The following is a 15,239-nucleotide window of genomic DNA, read 5'->3' on the forward strand; positions in this document are numbered from 1 at the left end:
CTGGGTGTCACCTTGGCAGCACCACCACACCTTGACAGGCTCTGCCTCTGCACACCTTGCTGGCCTTGCTTTAGCCTGTCCTGTGAATCCACCTGAGCTCCTGGCAGCCACCAGAGGCTGTGCTGGAGAGGGGTGCAAGTTGGAACCTCCTCTGGCTCTGGAAATGTGTCTTATCTGAGTGCAAGGACTTGATGTAAGCAGTTGCATAGAGCTGTTTCTCCATAGATACTTGGCAGTCTAAAAGCCTTAAATTTTAAAAAAAGAGAGAGAGGGAAATAGGAAGATCACAAGGGCAAACGAGGCCTAGATTCCTGTAATTTTAAAATATTATTTCTCTCCACCATTCTTTTAGATATTTTGTTTTACAACTGGATTTGAGACCTGCCTGCTTTTATAATTGAGGAGTTACGAATGCTCTGGTCTGAGGTGGTGATCAGTCAAAGGTTGGACTCAATAATCTTGGATGTCTTCTCCAACCCTTAATGATTCTGTGATCTATCCTCAGCTCAGCTTTAAAAATGAAGCAGCAGTTAAAAAACCCAAACCCCAGAATAATGTGCTTTAGCACAGGAAGCAACAAGAGCCCAGGATTTCCCAGTAGGATTTTAGAAATAGAGAAGCAGAGTTGGAGCCAGGCTTGGGGAGCTGTCTGGGGAGGCTCCCTGGGGAGGGTATGACCAGGCTGTGCCCCTTTGTGCCAGCAAGGAGCCAGGCCCAGGGGCTGGGATCAGTGTGGAGAGGAGCGATGGAGTGGAGGACAGGATGGGCAATTTGCACGTTAGACAATTCAGATCCAAAGAAGCAGTGAAGCCACTGGCAGAGAAAGAATTTGGGAGGTGCTGAGACGACTCTCACTGGGGTGTTTGGCAAACAGAGGATGGGCCCATGAGTGCTGTGGAAGGAATGTGGCTTTCAGGAAGTTCATACTCCCCTCCATACCCACAGGCAGAGCCAGCTGAAGCGCTGGGAAGCCCCAGCATTGGCAGTCCTTGTTGGGCTCTGCACACGCTGGGTGGGCTGGAGCCTTGTTTGGGTTTTTTCTGTGCTAAGCCTCTTTCCCTTGCATTTAACGTTGCACTGGTAACAACCAAACAAACCAAGAGTAAAGCTGTTCTCACACACAAACCTGTCTTTGCCAAGATTCACACGTTCAGGCTCAGCTGCTGCCTCATTCCTCTTAAAGCTTCTCAGCATAAAATTGCAAGCAGGGCTGTCCTGCAGCTCTTGGGTCTTCCCCAGGATCTGACAGCAATGGGATTTGTGAAAACCATGTGGAACCCTAAAGCTCATGTAATGTTCTTTTCTCACAAAAGTAGAGGCCTTAAACTGCCCTGAGCTCTAAAATTCTGATGGGGGCATTATAAAGAAATGAACTGAGCCTCACAGTAGCTCTGGGGGAGAAATGTTATCTATTAAATGTTATTTTACAGCTTGTTCAAGCACTGCTTTTAAAGGCATTTAAATATCTCCTTCACATATTCCAAAATATTAAAGTAATTATTTTCAAAAGCAGCTCCTGACTGTAGATACCTGTTTCTAGAGCCTGCAGTCTGCCATTTCTCAGAATGATGGTGTATTTATGCATGGGATACTGAAATATTAAAAAAAAAAATAATTTATTCTCTTGTCTTCTTGTAGGATAGGTAGAAGGTAAATAATTGAACAAAAGAATTTACTCTTACAGCACTGAGTGATTCAAATATTCTGAGATTTTTTTCTTATCTCGCTCTTCTACCTGACTGGGACTTGCCTTTAGAAGAGGATTCCCATGAAGCCCAGAGCATGGTACCCTGGTCAGACACAGCTTGTGCCCAGTTTTTCCCAGTGGCTTCCTCCAGCCTTTGCTCAGCATGTACCATGCTATGGAAGAAGCCTCTGCTGAGGACCTAACTCCAGGTGCACAAATATTTGAGATCAGGAATTTTAGTCCATGTGTTGCCTAAGTTACATGCAAAAAGAGGGCAAAAAAAGCTTCAGATACTCCAATGAGTTGATTATAGTTTAACACAGCCAAAACTAATCCATCAGCCACAGTTTCAGCCATAGGCTCTGTTGCTGCAGGGAAAACCTGTTGTTAAGGAAACAACCATTATCTTATCTCCAGACTCTGGAAACATTAACATTGGTTGTGTATGAGAATTCAAAGGTCTTCCTGTATACAAGTAGAGCCATGAAGAGAAATGTATCCTAGATGAATACATTTGTACCTGTATTTCAAATAGAATGTTGTCTTTTTCATTAAAAAAAAAAAAAAAGACTAAACTGAGGTGCTCCAGTGATGCTCACACAATGCAGTCTTTTGCTGGGTTCCTTCAGTTCATTCAGCTGTGAGCCTTAAGACACTGAGTTTAGTGCTTGGACATCCAACAGCTTGAAGGCTCTGACCATCCATTTGGTGAGCTTAGGCCATTCCTTACTGAGGAGATTTTGGCAGGTGCTGGCTGCTCTCAGTAACTCTGGTTTTCCATTACATGCAGGAATCTGGCTTTTAAAAACAGAACTCAAAGATGCATGTGAATAATTCACTTCCACAGGCATTGAACTGTTGCTGCCATTTAATGAGAAGTGCTACCTGCACCTACTTCTGACCTAGACTGCAACCCCTACTATGTACAGTGCCTGGTGCAACAGCACCCCAGACCTCGGCACAGCTACAGCTGCAGGTAACATAGGAAACTGTTCAAAAATTAATAATTTATACTTAGCTCTTCACAATGGCTAGTTTGGAGTAATTTGAATTCTGCTCGCATATCCCACTAAATGTTGGTTAGTAAATAAATTTTGTCCCATCTCCTCATTAAGTGTCATAAATTTAAAGGATGGTATGAAATAGAGTCTGAAAGATCTTGCAGGATTCTTTATGTTTTAATTCAAACTGAAACTATTAAAGAGAATATAATTGGCACAGCCAAATTAACCCAAGGGTTGACTAAAGAAACCTGGGCCAGCATCAGTCTGACCCGGTGTAATGCTGTAATGTCATCATTAACTGCCTTCATAAGCAAGAGCAATTAAGTAAAGGGTAAAAGCACAGAAAAGCTGTAATTTATTGCATAAGACCATTATTGAGAAAACAACCTTTTGACACAGAGAATTTTTTTTTTCTCTGTGTGCTGCAAATTGGGAACCATGAAGGGTAAATAAAATGACCTCTGCCAGGGCACGTTTCCTGGGATAAGTGCCTGCTCGGTTAGGGAGCCGAAAATTTCTGTCCGTTTCTGAATGTTTAGATACCAACCAGCTTCTGTGTGCCTGGTCGCGCACACGCTTCCTGCCGCAGCCGCTCCCTCTGCGATGTCAGCGGCGAGCCCTGCACTGAGCCTGTGACACAAACCCGCACCGAGCGCCGCGTTCCTGCAACCGGCGGAATATCGGGACGGCTCGCACGGGGCCGGGAGGCTCGACACGCCCGGGAGCGGCCGGAACCGGGAGCGGCCGCGGGCCCGGGCAGCTCCGTGCCCCGGCAGCCGTTCTGAGCGTCACCACCACCGGCCGCCGAAACACCGGCAGCGAGCGAGGGGCAGACAGGGCCGCTCCTGCTGCCGGGGCTCCCCCAGTCCCTGCCCCTTTCTCCGTCCCCGCCCGGCCCGCTCCGGCCCGCCCCGTTCCGCCCCTCGGGCCGGCGCTGCGGCGGCTCGGGCAGGCCCGTCCCCCCGCGGGGCCCGGATTGGCGGCGCCGCCGCCTCCCCGCTGCTGCCGCTGCCCGGCGCGGGCAGGAGCGGCCAGTGCCATGAGCCGCGGCTGAGGTGAGGGGCAGGGGCAGTGCCGAGAGCTGAGGGGGCCGGGCAGTGCCGAGAGCCGCGGCTGAGGTGAGGGGGCCGGGCAGTGCCGTGAGGGCGGCCGGCGGCCCCGCACCGGCAGCGCCCGCCGGTCCCCGCGGGCTGCGGGCAGGGAGGAGCGCAGGGGCCGAGGGCGGCGGTCGGGCCGGGCCGCGGGCGGCTCCCGGGGCCGGGCAGGGCGGATGGCGGACGGGGGAGAGCCGGGAGCCCGCGGGGAGCGGGGCCGGGCCGGGCCGGAGCGGGGCCGGGCGGGATGGAGCCGCTGCCCCTCGGCGCGGGAGCGGGAGCGGCGTTTGCCGAGCCGGGCGTGCAGCTGGGCAGGAGCTGCCGGAGTACGAGCGATACCTTAAAAACAAGCGGCAGAGGAGGCGGCAGCGGTCACTTCTGCTGGAAACGGGGGAGAATTTTTCAGTTGGCTTTTACCACCAAAGGCGAGAGGTTTCCTGTCTACGAAAATTGTTTCCTCTCTCTTGCCCCAGCTGTCGGCTCCTTGGTTTCTGCTTCTCGTAATTTTCAGTGTCATCTGTGTTATCTTTATTGTAGTTCAGGGGCTAAACCTGTGTACTGTGTCTCTTCAGCGTGTGTTAAAGTTCCTGCTCAACTTGCTGATTTCTATCTGTCAGCAGATGTCTTGAGGAACTCCTGACCATAATTTTGGGAAATGAAGTACACGGTGGAGGTTAATTTAAACTTCTGTATGCAACTTAAGTATTATAACCATAAGATAAATTAACATTAGTCTTCAGTTCTGTATTATCTTCCGTTAAGATGCTTTGTCATACTCCTCTTTCAAGATGATATTCCTGTGTAACTCAGGAAAAATAAGGCATGATCCCAATTTCAGGGGTGAATATTTTTACAAGAAAGTCTTGTGGTTTTAGTTCTAAAATAACTTAATATTCCTAAACTGAATAAAATTCAGGCAGTGTGAGTACCCTGTTTTGATTTTCTTGGAACTGAAAATATACTAAATGAGAGGTAAAAGCACTTTACCTTAAGCGTAAAAGGGTAAACTAGTGATTTAGGATGTTAAAATTGACTTTTAAAGACTCTGACATCATGCTGTTTTATGATTTATGGGAGGTTACGGTTCTGTCTGACTTCAGAGCTGATCCAACAAGGTGCTGTGTTGTGGGTGGCATATTAATTATGCTCCAAGTAGTGCTGAGGCTTGAGGTAGTGTTCCTAAAGCAGTGCAGAGTGCTTTCTCCCTTGAGAAAAAGACTAAGAAGTTGATTCTGTGCTCAGAGGTCTTACTCTGGAATTTGCTGGGGTATGGTATCACCTGGGAGTTGTACTGGCAAGCTGAACTCTTGTGAGCAACACTTCTGGTTCATGCAAAGAATTTATTGAAATGAGCTATTTAAAAAAAAAAAAATTGAAAAAACTCCGAAGTTAAAACTTGAAGAAGGATGCAGCCCAATAGTGTGTGTTAATTGCATATTTCTTTTTCTGTGATAACAACTCTTAGGACTTCTAGCTTTTAATACCAAATGCTTAGCTGTTTCTAACTAAAGAACCTCTAAACCAACTGGTTTTCAAAGTAAAGAATGTGGAACAAGAAGCCTGGACATAACGTGTAATGCCAGTCATTTCTCTGTTGTGGTAGGTATGTAAACAAAGGAATGGGAGATAGGGAAACTTAGTTAGCAAATAAAAGGCTAATACAACTGAAATACATTTAAAATGGTGTAGCTGGAGGACTGAGGATGCGTTGTTGCATTCAAACAGCTTTTTAGGTGATGGATTTGGGGATTGTGCTGCTCTGCCTCGATCTTCTGTGCCAACTCAAGCCAACTCCATATGATGAAACCAGAAGGGTTTTTTAATAGCACATCTAAAAGGCCACCAGAGTTACACTGTGTGAGCGAAGGTGACCAGTCACAGGCGTGGCAGTGGCCATAGGTAAGGACGTGTTCCCCTGTCCTGCTCTCAAGGACTGATCTTTAGCCAGTTTCTGCTCGAGATGAATAAATTGTGGTGCTGAGTGTGCAGAGAGTGTAACTGATGCCTGCCTGGGAGCTGAAGAAAAATAAAGGCTGTTTAGTAGGATAAACTAGGTTTCAAAAGAATGGAGGGGAAGGTAATTAAATTCTGGTCTTAAACGCAGTCCTGGAGCTTGGAAAACTCCCTCAAATCTCTGGATTTTTATTTTTTTCCTTTGGTAAGCTAGAAATTGTGGTATCAGATGTCCACTGTAGTAATGCTAATTCAGTGTGCTCTAAAACATACATCCATGAATAAAGGCCTCATGTTCTAGAAACCCTTACTGCCCTAAATGAAACAATCAGATGACAGTGTATGCTGGAAAATGAGAGCATAATGTAGGCTTAGAGATTAGAGAAATAAAGATAAGAGTTAATTCCGTGAGCTATCATGAGTGTGTATTGTATTAGAAGAGATGTATTCAGAGTAGAAACCAGCTCTGGAATTGCACAAGGATGCCATATGTGCCTTATAAAGGCCATGAACATTTTTAAATAATGCAGAGTGGACACTTGAAAGGATGTGTTGTGCTTTCAAGGCGGAGGAGGGTAGAACATTGAGCTACTGAGAGAACAATATCATGTTAGAACTGTTGATACCAAAAGAAAAAAAAGTGTATCACTCCTTATTGTAGAGGATTGTACTAAATGGTTCAGATTCACAAAGTAAAGGGTTTGGTTTGGGGGAGTTTTGTACTGCAAGTGGTTGAATTAATCATCTTTTCTGGACAAAAATCCCAATTGTCATGTCATGAAAATATATTATCAGCTGTTCTTGACAGAATTGTGAATTATCTCTTCTTGGAGGTTGGCTTCTATAAAACTTCTGTTAACATGGCAAGCACAGAAGTTTGAAGGTGGAAAGTTAATAATAATTGATCAAAATCCCATTTCCAGATTAAGACAACAAGACCTGAAGGTTGTGCATTGGCTGTGAGGATTTATTCTCACCCAGCAGCCTCAGCCCCTGCTCCCCCAGAGCATTGTGAGGGGTGAGATTTGACCTCCTGCAGACACAGCACTTGAGGTAGTGTCCTCTTCAGAAGGGCTATACATGAATGGATTTGCTTGGATCTGGGCCAGGCTTTGTGTACCACAGGTCCTAAAGTATTTACGTGCTTGACAAATGGAATTTTAAGTCTTTTAAGATGATTTTTACATTCTTTTGCACAAGACCTTATTGGAGTTCTGCACTGGAGGCTGCCATGTGCTAACTTGGTTTCATGAGCTTGAGTCTGTGCAGAGCAAAATCTCTCCTTGGTCAGCACAGTAACAATACAACTAGTGTAGTGCAGGACTCCCAGTCAGACCAGTTTGGTAATGCAGAGTCTGCCTTTTTCATACTTTCCTTTAATGGACTCTTTGATGACCATTATCTCTGAAAAATAAAAACCAAGTGTCTTAAGTTGAAATTGCTCAATTAAAGAATCTGAGAGGCATTGCTTGAAGACTTCCTGTGTTAGCCAAGGCCAGTCTTGCTTCTGTTGAAAATGGTGAGAGAAAGGAAGCAAAGGAGCAAATTTTGATGGTAGAGTAGGTTAGAGTGACTGAGGTGTCTGCAGTGTGCAGTAATCCTTGTAAGTTTTGCTGTTTTTTTTTCTTCCTGCTTCACCCTCTGGGAAGAGAGGAGTTCCAGTGTGTTATTTATCAGTCATATTTATTCTCCAGGTATTGTTGTCTCTGTTGAAGCCAGTTGTTAGTTAATGTCTTTGGAGAGACAGGAGAATATAATGATATAAAAGGGTTTATTCTCTGATCTTGCCTTTCTGCTCCTCAAAACTCCTCTGTTTGTTGTCTTTCCTATTTGTTTTAACTCTGTCCTCTCCTGACAGTAAGGTGTGTTACTCTGCTATGCAAAGTCCAAATCAATACCTAGTGCAGTTGGGGTTCCAAAAGGGAAGAGGACTGATGTACAATGGATAACAGAAGATCAATAAACAAGGTAAACAGTGGTGTTTTCCCATAAAGGCCAGGAGGGCAGCAGAAATGAATCGTGTGAACCCGGCTTTAATATTCATTACCCAGTGTCTCGGTGGTTTCTAAAATGTTGTGCTCTCTGACCCTGCTGGTGTTGGATGACAGGAATATTGCAGGAGAATGTCCCTTAGTACTGTGACTGCATTGCATGTCCTGAAGGGTTGTGTCTTGGAGCTGTGAGAAGGTGGGATCGTCAAGCTTAGAATAGGATATCTTTTAAGAGTATGAAAATGGTTATTCAGTCATTGAAGTGCTCTTTTAAAGGATCTGTTTGAGCCAGAAAATCACTGTATTGGGTTTTAATGGTAGAAATAGAAGACAGAGCTACAAGACTAGATCTCACTCTGGATTTCATGTGTTTTGTTTACACTTCGGTTGTAAAATAGGACTGCAAAATTATAAGCACAAAGGTACGGACTCCTTTGATACTGGGAATTTCAAAGCAGATGGCAGAGGAGTGAAATGTCAGTGTGACCTGTCATGAGCTGCAGTGAAATTCTGATCTGAAATTACATAGAGAGATGTAAAAAACATTCTGTTTCCCTGGAAATCAGGATAAAGACTGAGAAAATAAAACCGTTTTGTTTTTATGAGCCCAGACAGGCTCAAAGAATGAAGTCTCTGTGCGGGAAAGGAGCTGGTGCTGCTCACACGCCTGTGCTGTGGGAGGTGGGTAGGAAATGTTGCCGAACATGTGACATGGAGAGACAGTGGAACTTGTCTGAGTTGTGCTCGCTGTCTCCTGCCTGTGAGCTGCAGCATGTTCTGCTTCCTTGTCTTCTGAACCCCCCAGTATCCAGAGCCTGCCTGCACTGGGCTCTGCCAGGGATCCACCCCAGACTCCTCCAGCTGAGGCAGGAGCGATGGCCTTGCCGAGCATTCCCACAGCCCTGCCTGCATCACCTCCCACTTCTTGTTCCCATCTGCCTGCCCCACTGTGGCCAGGGCAAGGTGAAGATTTCTCCCTGGATGCTTTCCAAGCTGGGCATTACCTTTCTGCTTGCTTAATATGTATCTGTCATTCCTATTGCACTGAGTGGCTTCACTTTCTTTCCTAGTACTCTTGTGTAATGCTTGGGGTTGGTCACATAAATAAATGTACTTGGGTGAGAAATGAAAGTGATATGTACAATTCATATCTTGTTTGGAGCTGCTGTGACGTTTGGTAAGGCTTATCTTTGTAGGACCTCCTCAGTAGCGTTTCTTTTTGTCGAATCACTTCCACACTTCTTCCTTTTCAACTTGACTTGAAGTATTAAACAAAGGAATTGGGAGAAGTGGAAAGAACTAAGGGGAAGATAATCCTGAATGTCTGTCAGCTCAGAAGTGTGCTGGTTAGTAAATGCTCTGCCAGGTTTTGAATAAACCTTCTGAGCAAATGCGTGACAAAAGTATTTTTATAGAAAAGGAAAAAGTGTTACTCTTCTGTTTATATGTTATTTTTGGTGAGTAGCAAGAGATGTGGATGGAGAATGGACCAGCTGTGCATACAAACTTTCTCCTATTTTGTTATTCCCTTTTATCATTCCCTTTATGCCAACAGGCCAAGTGTTCCCAGAAGCCTTAATACTGCTGAGAGATTTCAGGCAAGCTGAAAGCAGTGCCTGACAGTTTCAGAAAGCTCTGTGAGTGGCACTAAGAGGTGTGTTGTATTTAAGAATGTAAATATTTAGTTGTGTGGCTCTACATTTCTTTTGTCATGCTGGTTTGAGATGTATGTATGCAATGGTTTTTGAGTATTAAACAGATTTTATGAACCTTTGCTTTTCTGATTAGTTGGGCCAACTTTCCAATTTACTTCTAAATCCTGTCTTGATAGCTATCATTCTTTTTACCAAGTTAAAACTTCACAATTGAAATTATAAAAATGAGTAAATTGTGGTGCTGCACCATGAGTGGTTTTGCTTTCTCGGGAAATGTATTTTTAATCTGCTTCTTCCATTCAGCTGCCCTAAGCAGTGCATTTACCAGTAAAAATACCATGGGCTGACTGTTTTGCAAACTTCTTTGTAGACACAAATGAGTGAGGTGTGAACAGTGGCTTCTCGAGCCTCCTTCTCTTGTAACCCCAGCCAAATCCATGCTGGTTTGTGTGGTCTGTTCAGATCTCAGGCTGCTGAAGAAGGGATTGTCTGTTGGCATAACACTTCTGATCTTCACAGAGCTGGGAGAATTTTTGAGGGGGTGTGGAGGCTGTTCCTCGTTTTCACAGAGAGGAGCTTGTCTCACGGGGTGGTGACAAATGGAGGTGAGAGATTTCCATCCCGTGTGTGCGTTTCCACTTGCACTGTCCCCAAAAGAGTGACCAGCATTGTCTCTAAAGCCTTCATTGTACAGAGCACAGCAGAGGCAGCTCTGTAGGGATGGGAGCAGCTTCCTCACCCTTCAGTCCTCACTATTTTGTCACCTTATCCTGAAGAGAACCTGAGCTGCCACTCCTGCTTGGCTTCTCTGCCCTGACCTCTCTGAGCAATTAAAAGCGTCGTTTACACACCCACACCCTGACGAGTGTGTGCTGTGCATGCCACAAACCTGCTCACAGTGCTTGCAGTTCAGAGCTTGACTCTGATAAACAAATGCCTGGTGGATGAATTAAGCATGGTTGTAGAAGCATTGCCCTATGCCTGAAATTAAACTTGCCTGCATAATTCTATAATTGGACAAGGCAGGATATGGCTCAAAGACACTTATTTCCCTTTGCCCTTTTGAATTCATCTGGTGGGTTTTGCTGTTCTTTTATCTCACAGCAAATGAAGACCTTAAAATTTATGACCTTAAATTAATTTCCTTGAAGCTGCTTTAATGACACTTTCTGTGCCTGTGTGTGCACAAAATGTAACCCACATAGAGGAGAGTGCATTCACCCTTAACTGTTTAACTGGTTGAGACTGTGGAAATTATTTATAGTGTTGAAGGCATTTCCTGGACAAACATTACACTGATGGTACCTGTTTATTGAATACCAAATATAGGATAAGAAAGGGAAGACAGCTCTTTTTTACAAAGAAGTAATTGCAAAGGAGAATGACAATAGAGAGTTTGTATGAATACAGCTTGAATGTAAAGTAGAACTGGAGTTCTTAAAAATTCATTACAATTTTTTAAGCTGTTCAGATTGCACTGTGAATTCAGCAGGTAACTGGTGAATTTTGGTGTGTATTATTACAAGACACGCACTTGCTGACCTTTTTACTTTTCAGCTTGTAGGGTTGTCAGATGAAATTCCTGGAGACAACTATGCTGATTATTGTTCTCAGCAGTGAGATCTTTGTGTGTGTGTGTTTTACAGCTCCCTATGTAGCTGGTCAAAATTTAGTATGTACCTCTCTGAAATAGAATTCTGGAGGAGTGATTTCATTTACAGAAGTCCCATTGTACTGGCCTACCTGAGTAGGCCTTCCACTAAATTAAGGACCTGTGTCTGTGTGCTATGACTGAATTAAACCACAGAGGAGCAAAAGTTGAGAGAAAATGAGTAATGGGTGAGAACACTTCTCAAAGACTGCTGAAAAGTTCAGAAAACCTTTAATAAATTTAAAGCTTTTAAGGAAAATTTTATTTTTCTTTAATTTCACACTGGTGGCCTGATTCACACAGGGAAGGACCATGTTGGGGTAGATCCGTGCTGCTGAAAAAAGAAGAGAGGAGACTTCTGTTTATGTTATTTCCAATCTTATTTTGTCTGCTTTTTTTTTTTTTTTTTTTTTTGAGTATTCACATGACAAATTATCCTTGCAGTCTTGTTATCAGTACCACATTTTAAGAGAGAAAAACAGGGTAGGGAGGATCCCCATATGCACTAGGACCTCACTAGTACCCTCTGTATACTCACTTCCTTTCTCCTGATGAGCAATATGGTGTCTTTACTTTCCAGTAAAATGATCATTTAAATTCAGAATGCCAGCAAAGTTGGGGTTTTTTTTTTCATGTATCTACCTCCCATGGTTTCTTAGCAATTAGGCATAAAAAAATATGTTGTGGGAGGTGCTCATCATTTTCTGACTCAGTTGGTTTCAATGGGAGTCAGGCCTGTGAAGCAGCTGTTAAGGTCACACAATCTGTAATTGACCTGTCAGATGTTGCAATTAAAGTGTATTGCAGCTGTTAGAAATAGAACTTACCTCCATTGCTCCTGGAAAAAAAAAAACAGAAAAGCAACCCAAAACCAAACCACCAGGAAGTTTTGAGTATATCTCACTGATTCATTAAATACCTCTCTCTTCTGTGTGTAATGCAAGAAACAGAGGGGAATGCAGATGGAGCTGCTGCCTTTGATTTCAGTGCTGTTTGTGGCAAGGCCTCTTTCATGTTCTGAATAACAAAGTCCAGGGAAAATTCTTGCCAATGTCTGTCAAGTAATAAGTTTACACCTTGAAATGCTTAGAGTTACAAATACTGTGGGAAAAACAAGAAAATGTATTTATGTGAAAACACATGTGGGAATGCTTTTGCCACATATTAGTTTTTGCCTTAATGCTTCTGTGGATTTTGTGAAATACTAGAATGTACTCTAATAGAATAACAAGGAATTGTACAGTTGCTTCAGCTCTGTGCATTTGAGTGTTTCTGTGTCTGTCTCAGAGTCCAGTATTTTTAATCATAAAATACTTAAGCCATTATTTAATTCAAAATTAGTCATTGAGAGATGATACTGAAATGTATGTAACAATTGCAAGGCTCTAGAAGCTTTTGACAATCTGAAAAGCTCCCAAGAGCCCCTTATATCGTGACAGTCACTTGGGAAGCTGGGGAGGTCTGGGTTGTCTGTCCTAATGTTTTCATTGAGCCTCACTTAATATCTTTGCTCATTGAGGGTCAGCAGTGTTTGTGTGTTTGCTTGGGTTTTTGGCTTTTTAAAATAAGCAAAATGCTTTGTCCTTAGCATGGTAAAAATTCAGGTGGTTTGGGGCCATCTGGGTTCCATTTCAGTGTCTTGGATGTTGTCCTGTGCTCATCACTCTGTGTCCTCCAGCTGGAAAACCACAGTGCTGCTGGACTTCTTCATTTTAGTTTCTAGGTATCTGAGTTGAACATAAATCTGAATAAGATCAGTGTTGCCTTAAGCAGAGAGAGAAATGTCTAGTACTCGCCAATTCCAAATCTGACATTTTATTTTCTGGCTATTCTTAGGACAAAGATTCTTTAGAGGGTTTTTTGTAACTTTCTATGGCTCTTTCTGTGAATTAGATATTTAAATATTTTAAGCACAGGAGCTGTCATCAGTAGTTTATGATCTCTGCATAGTTCTTGCCTAAAATATGTGTGATTCTAGAGCTATATTAATGTGGTTATCAGTCCTTGCTGCTTTAAGGTGTTAGTGGCTCTTTATGATCTAACTTGTTCTATAATCTTTGTGAACACTGCTCTTCAGTTAGGTAAATTAAAGCAAATTTTTTCTCATTCTCCTAATAATACTGAAACTAAAAATAACATGATTACCTGCAAAGGGCTTTCAGAGATGTCTGGAATTGTAATCCATTTTCTTCCAAAATTAGATCACAAAGAGCTTTTCTGTTCGTGTGGTGCTGATTTATGTTTCTTTTGCAGTTTCCAGGTAGCAGCAAATGCTGGTAAAACCTCTCTCTATTAATTTTTTCATGGAATCCAGTGACAGGAGAGACCATTCATGGAGTGATTGGCAGGACTACCTCTTTTAGGTGCGGGGAAAAATGATTTTAAAGAAACCGCAGAGAAGTTTGACTTTGGTGTTGAATTACTTTGGTCCCACCACTTCTCAAACTTGATGGCAGCTCTGAAAAGACTTGCATGTTTTGAAGTCCTGTTTGTTGGCCTTTCCCTAACTGTTTCTGTCCTTTGGACACTCTTCTTGCAGAAGCTTTGAGAAATCCTGATCTGTCATAAATGCATTTTCTGCATTGATCAAAGACACTTTTCCTTGGATAGATGAGACACAAGGAGGTGAACACTTGTAATCAATGTGCTCTCTGACAGCAGTTCTCTATGTTAATATTTGCAGCTTGCTCTCTAACTCCAGGTGCTTTAAGATAATTAATTTTCATGTGTTAAGTACAACTGCCTTTCTAGCTAGGTATGAATATTATGAATATATATTTGTATTAAATATAAATGTAGCCTTCCTCCCTTCCTTAGACAATTTCAGCTTTCTGAAAATAGCCTTGTTTTTTTAGTTGTTTTTGTTTTGGCTTGTGCCAGCTGGCTGGTCTGTAGATCTTTGCCTGTTTTTTCTAATTGTTTATTTTATTTGAAGAGTTATTACCTTGCTTCTTAGGGATGTGCTAGGTCCAAAACTAAATACTTTCAAGTATTAAATGTTTTAGTCTTACTTAATAATACCAGAGAATATCCCCTTCTGTAATTTTGAAAACATCTCTGAGACCTAATGAAACCATGATTGTGTACTGTGTTTTGTCCTGTCAGGTTAAAAAGCCATAAAGCACCTTGCATCCTAATCCTCTACAGAACATGAAATTAAAATGAAGGCTATACATAAGAAACACAAAATTTGATTGATCATTAAAAATCCCCTGAAAAAAAAGATGTCTTTAGATACCTATGGGTAAATCTGTAGATTCCATTCCTTTTCTAATAATCTCTCATAACTACATTTTACATGGGGACCTAGAGTTTGAGTTAATTTGTGCTGCTCCTCTGTGTATCTGAGTTTAGCCTCATGTGGACAAGCCTGTTTATTTTTAAAACCTTTTCATGTGAAGATGTGTGGTGGTTGTTTTACCTTGGCAGGTACTGTGACTATTGATGGAATTTTTTTTGTTAGGGAAATGAATGTAAATGTAAGAAGTCCTTGAATGCTCACTTGCTACCTGTAGGCAGTTCTACCTATTGATGTGCATTTGCACTGGGAAAAAAAGATCCTGCAAGACAATTCTGATAAGTCCTTTTAAATTTAGGATTCAGGGCACCTTATTTTACTTAATTTTGGAAACATGCTTTTCTCTGAGTCACTCGGTCAAAAATTTCCCCTAAAGATTTCATAGGGACCTTTAATTTAATCGGAGATGTGGGCAGAGTTTTCAGCTGTGGATTAATCCATGGAGGTTTTAGATAATCTTTTAGCAGATTAATGAGGAGGTGATTTTTTTTTTTTCCTACCGAGATAAGAGAGTGAGTTACGATTCTGCACAGTTTTACCTCACCATTTACCCTTTCCACAGGATGTAATTTTTTATGTGTAAGCTTTTGATGCTTTGTTATTACAGAAATCCAGCATGTTCTGTTGAGATGCAGCACCAGAAGATTCTGATGTAGACTCTCCTCCCTTTTAGAAGAGAACAAATACAGCAGTTATATATTTATTGCTCAGAACTGTAAAACCATTGTTGGGGTTTTTTTGCCCTCCTTTGACTTGCCAGGGTGACTGAAGAGAATTACAGCAGTTTGAGAAAAGTGGGAAGAGCTGGCTTTAGGCTGGCTCTGAGTTTGCCCTTGTTTTAATTTAATGTGTCTATTTCTGAATCCCTTGCCACAGAAATTTCAGATATAGGTCTGTAAACTTTTC

General features: G+C 42.6%; 1 protein-coding gene across 2 annotated transcripts in view; it reads left to right on the plus strand.

Annotated features, from left to right (window-relative positions):
* Positions 1–3,621: 3,621 nt before the first annotated feature.
* Positions 3,622–15,239, plus strand: part of TEX2 (testis expressed 2) — a 45,235-nt gene continuing 33,617 nt past the window's right edge. Inside the window, exon 1 of one of the 2 annotated variants that reach the window (XM_088176749.1) lies at positions 3,622–3,746. The gene's annotated coding sequence lies outside the window, so the exon portion shown is untranslated. Of the gene's footprint in view, positions 3,810–15,239 lie in introns of both variants that reach the window. The other variant, XM_088176750.1, reaches the window with a different exon arrangement.

Source organism: Sturnus vulgaris, chromosome 20 (assembly GCF_052056855.1).
Source record: "Sturnus vulgaris isolate bStuVul1 chromosome 20, bStuVul1.hap1, whole genome shotgun sequence".
NCBI classification, from domain to species: domain Eukaryota; kingdom Metazoa; phylum Chordata; class Aves; order Passeriformes; family Sturnidae; genus Sturnus; species Sturnus vulgaris.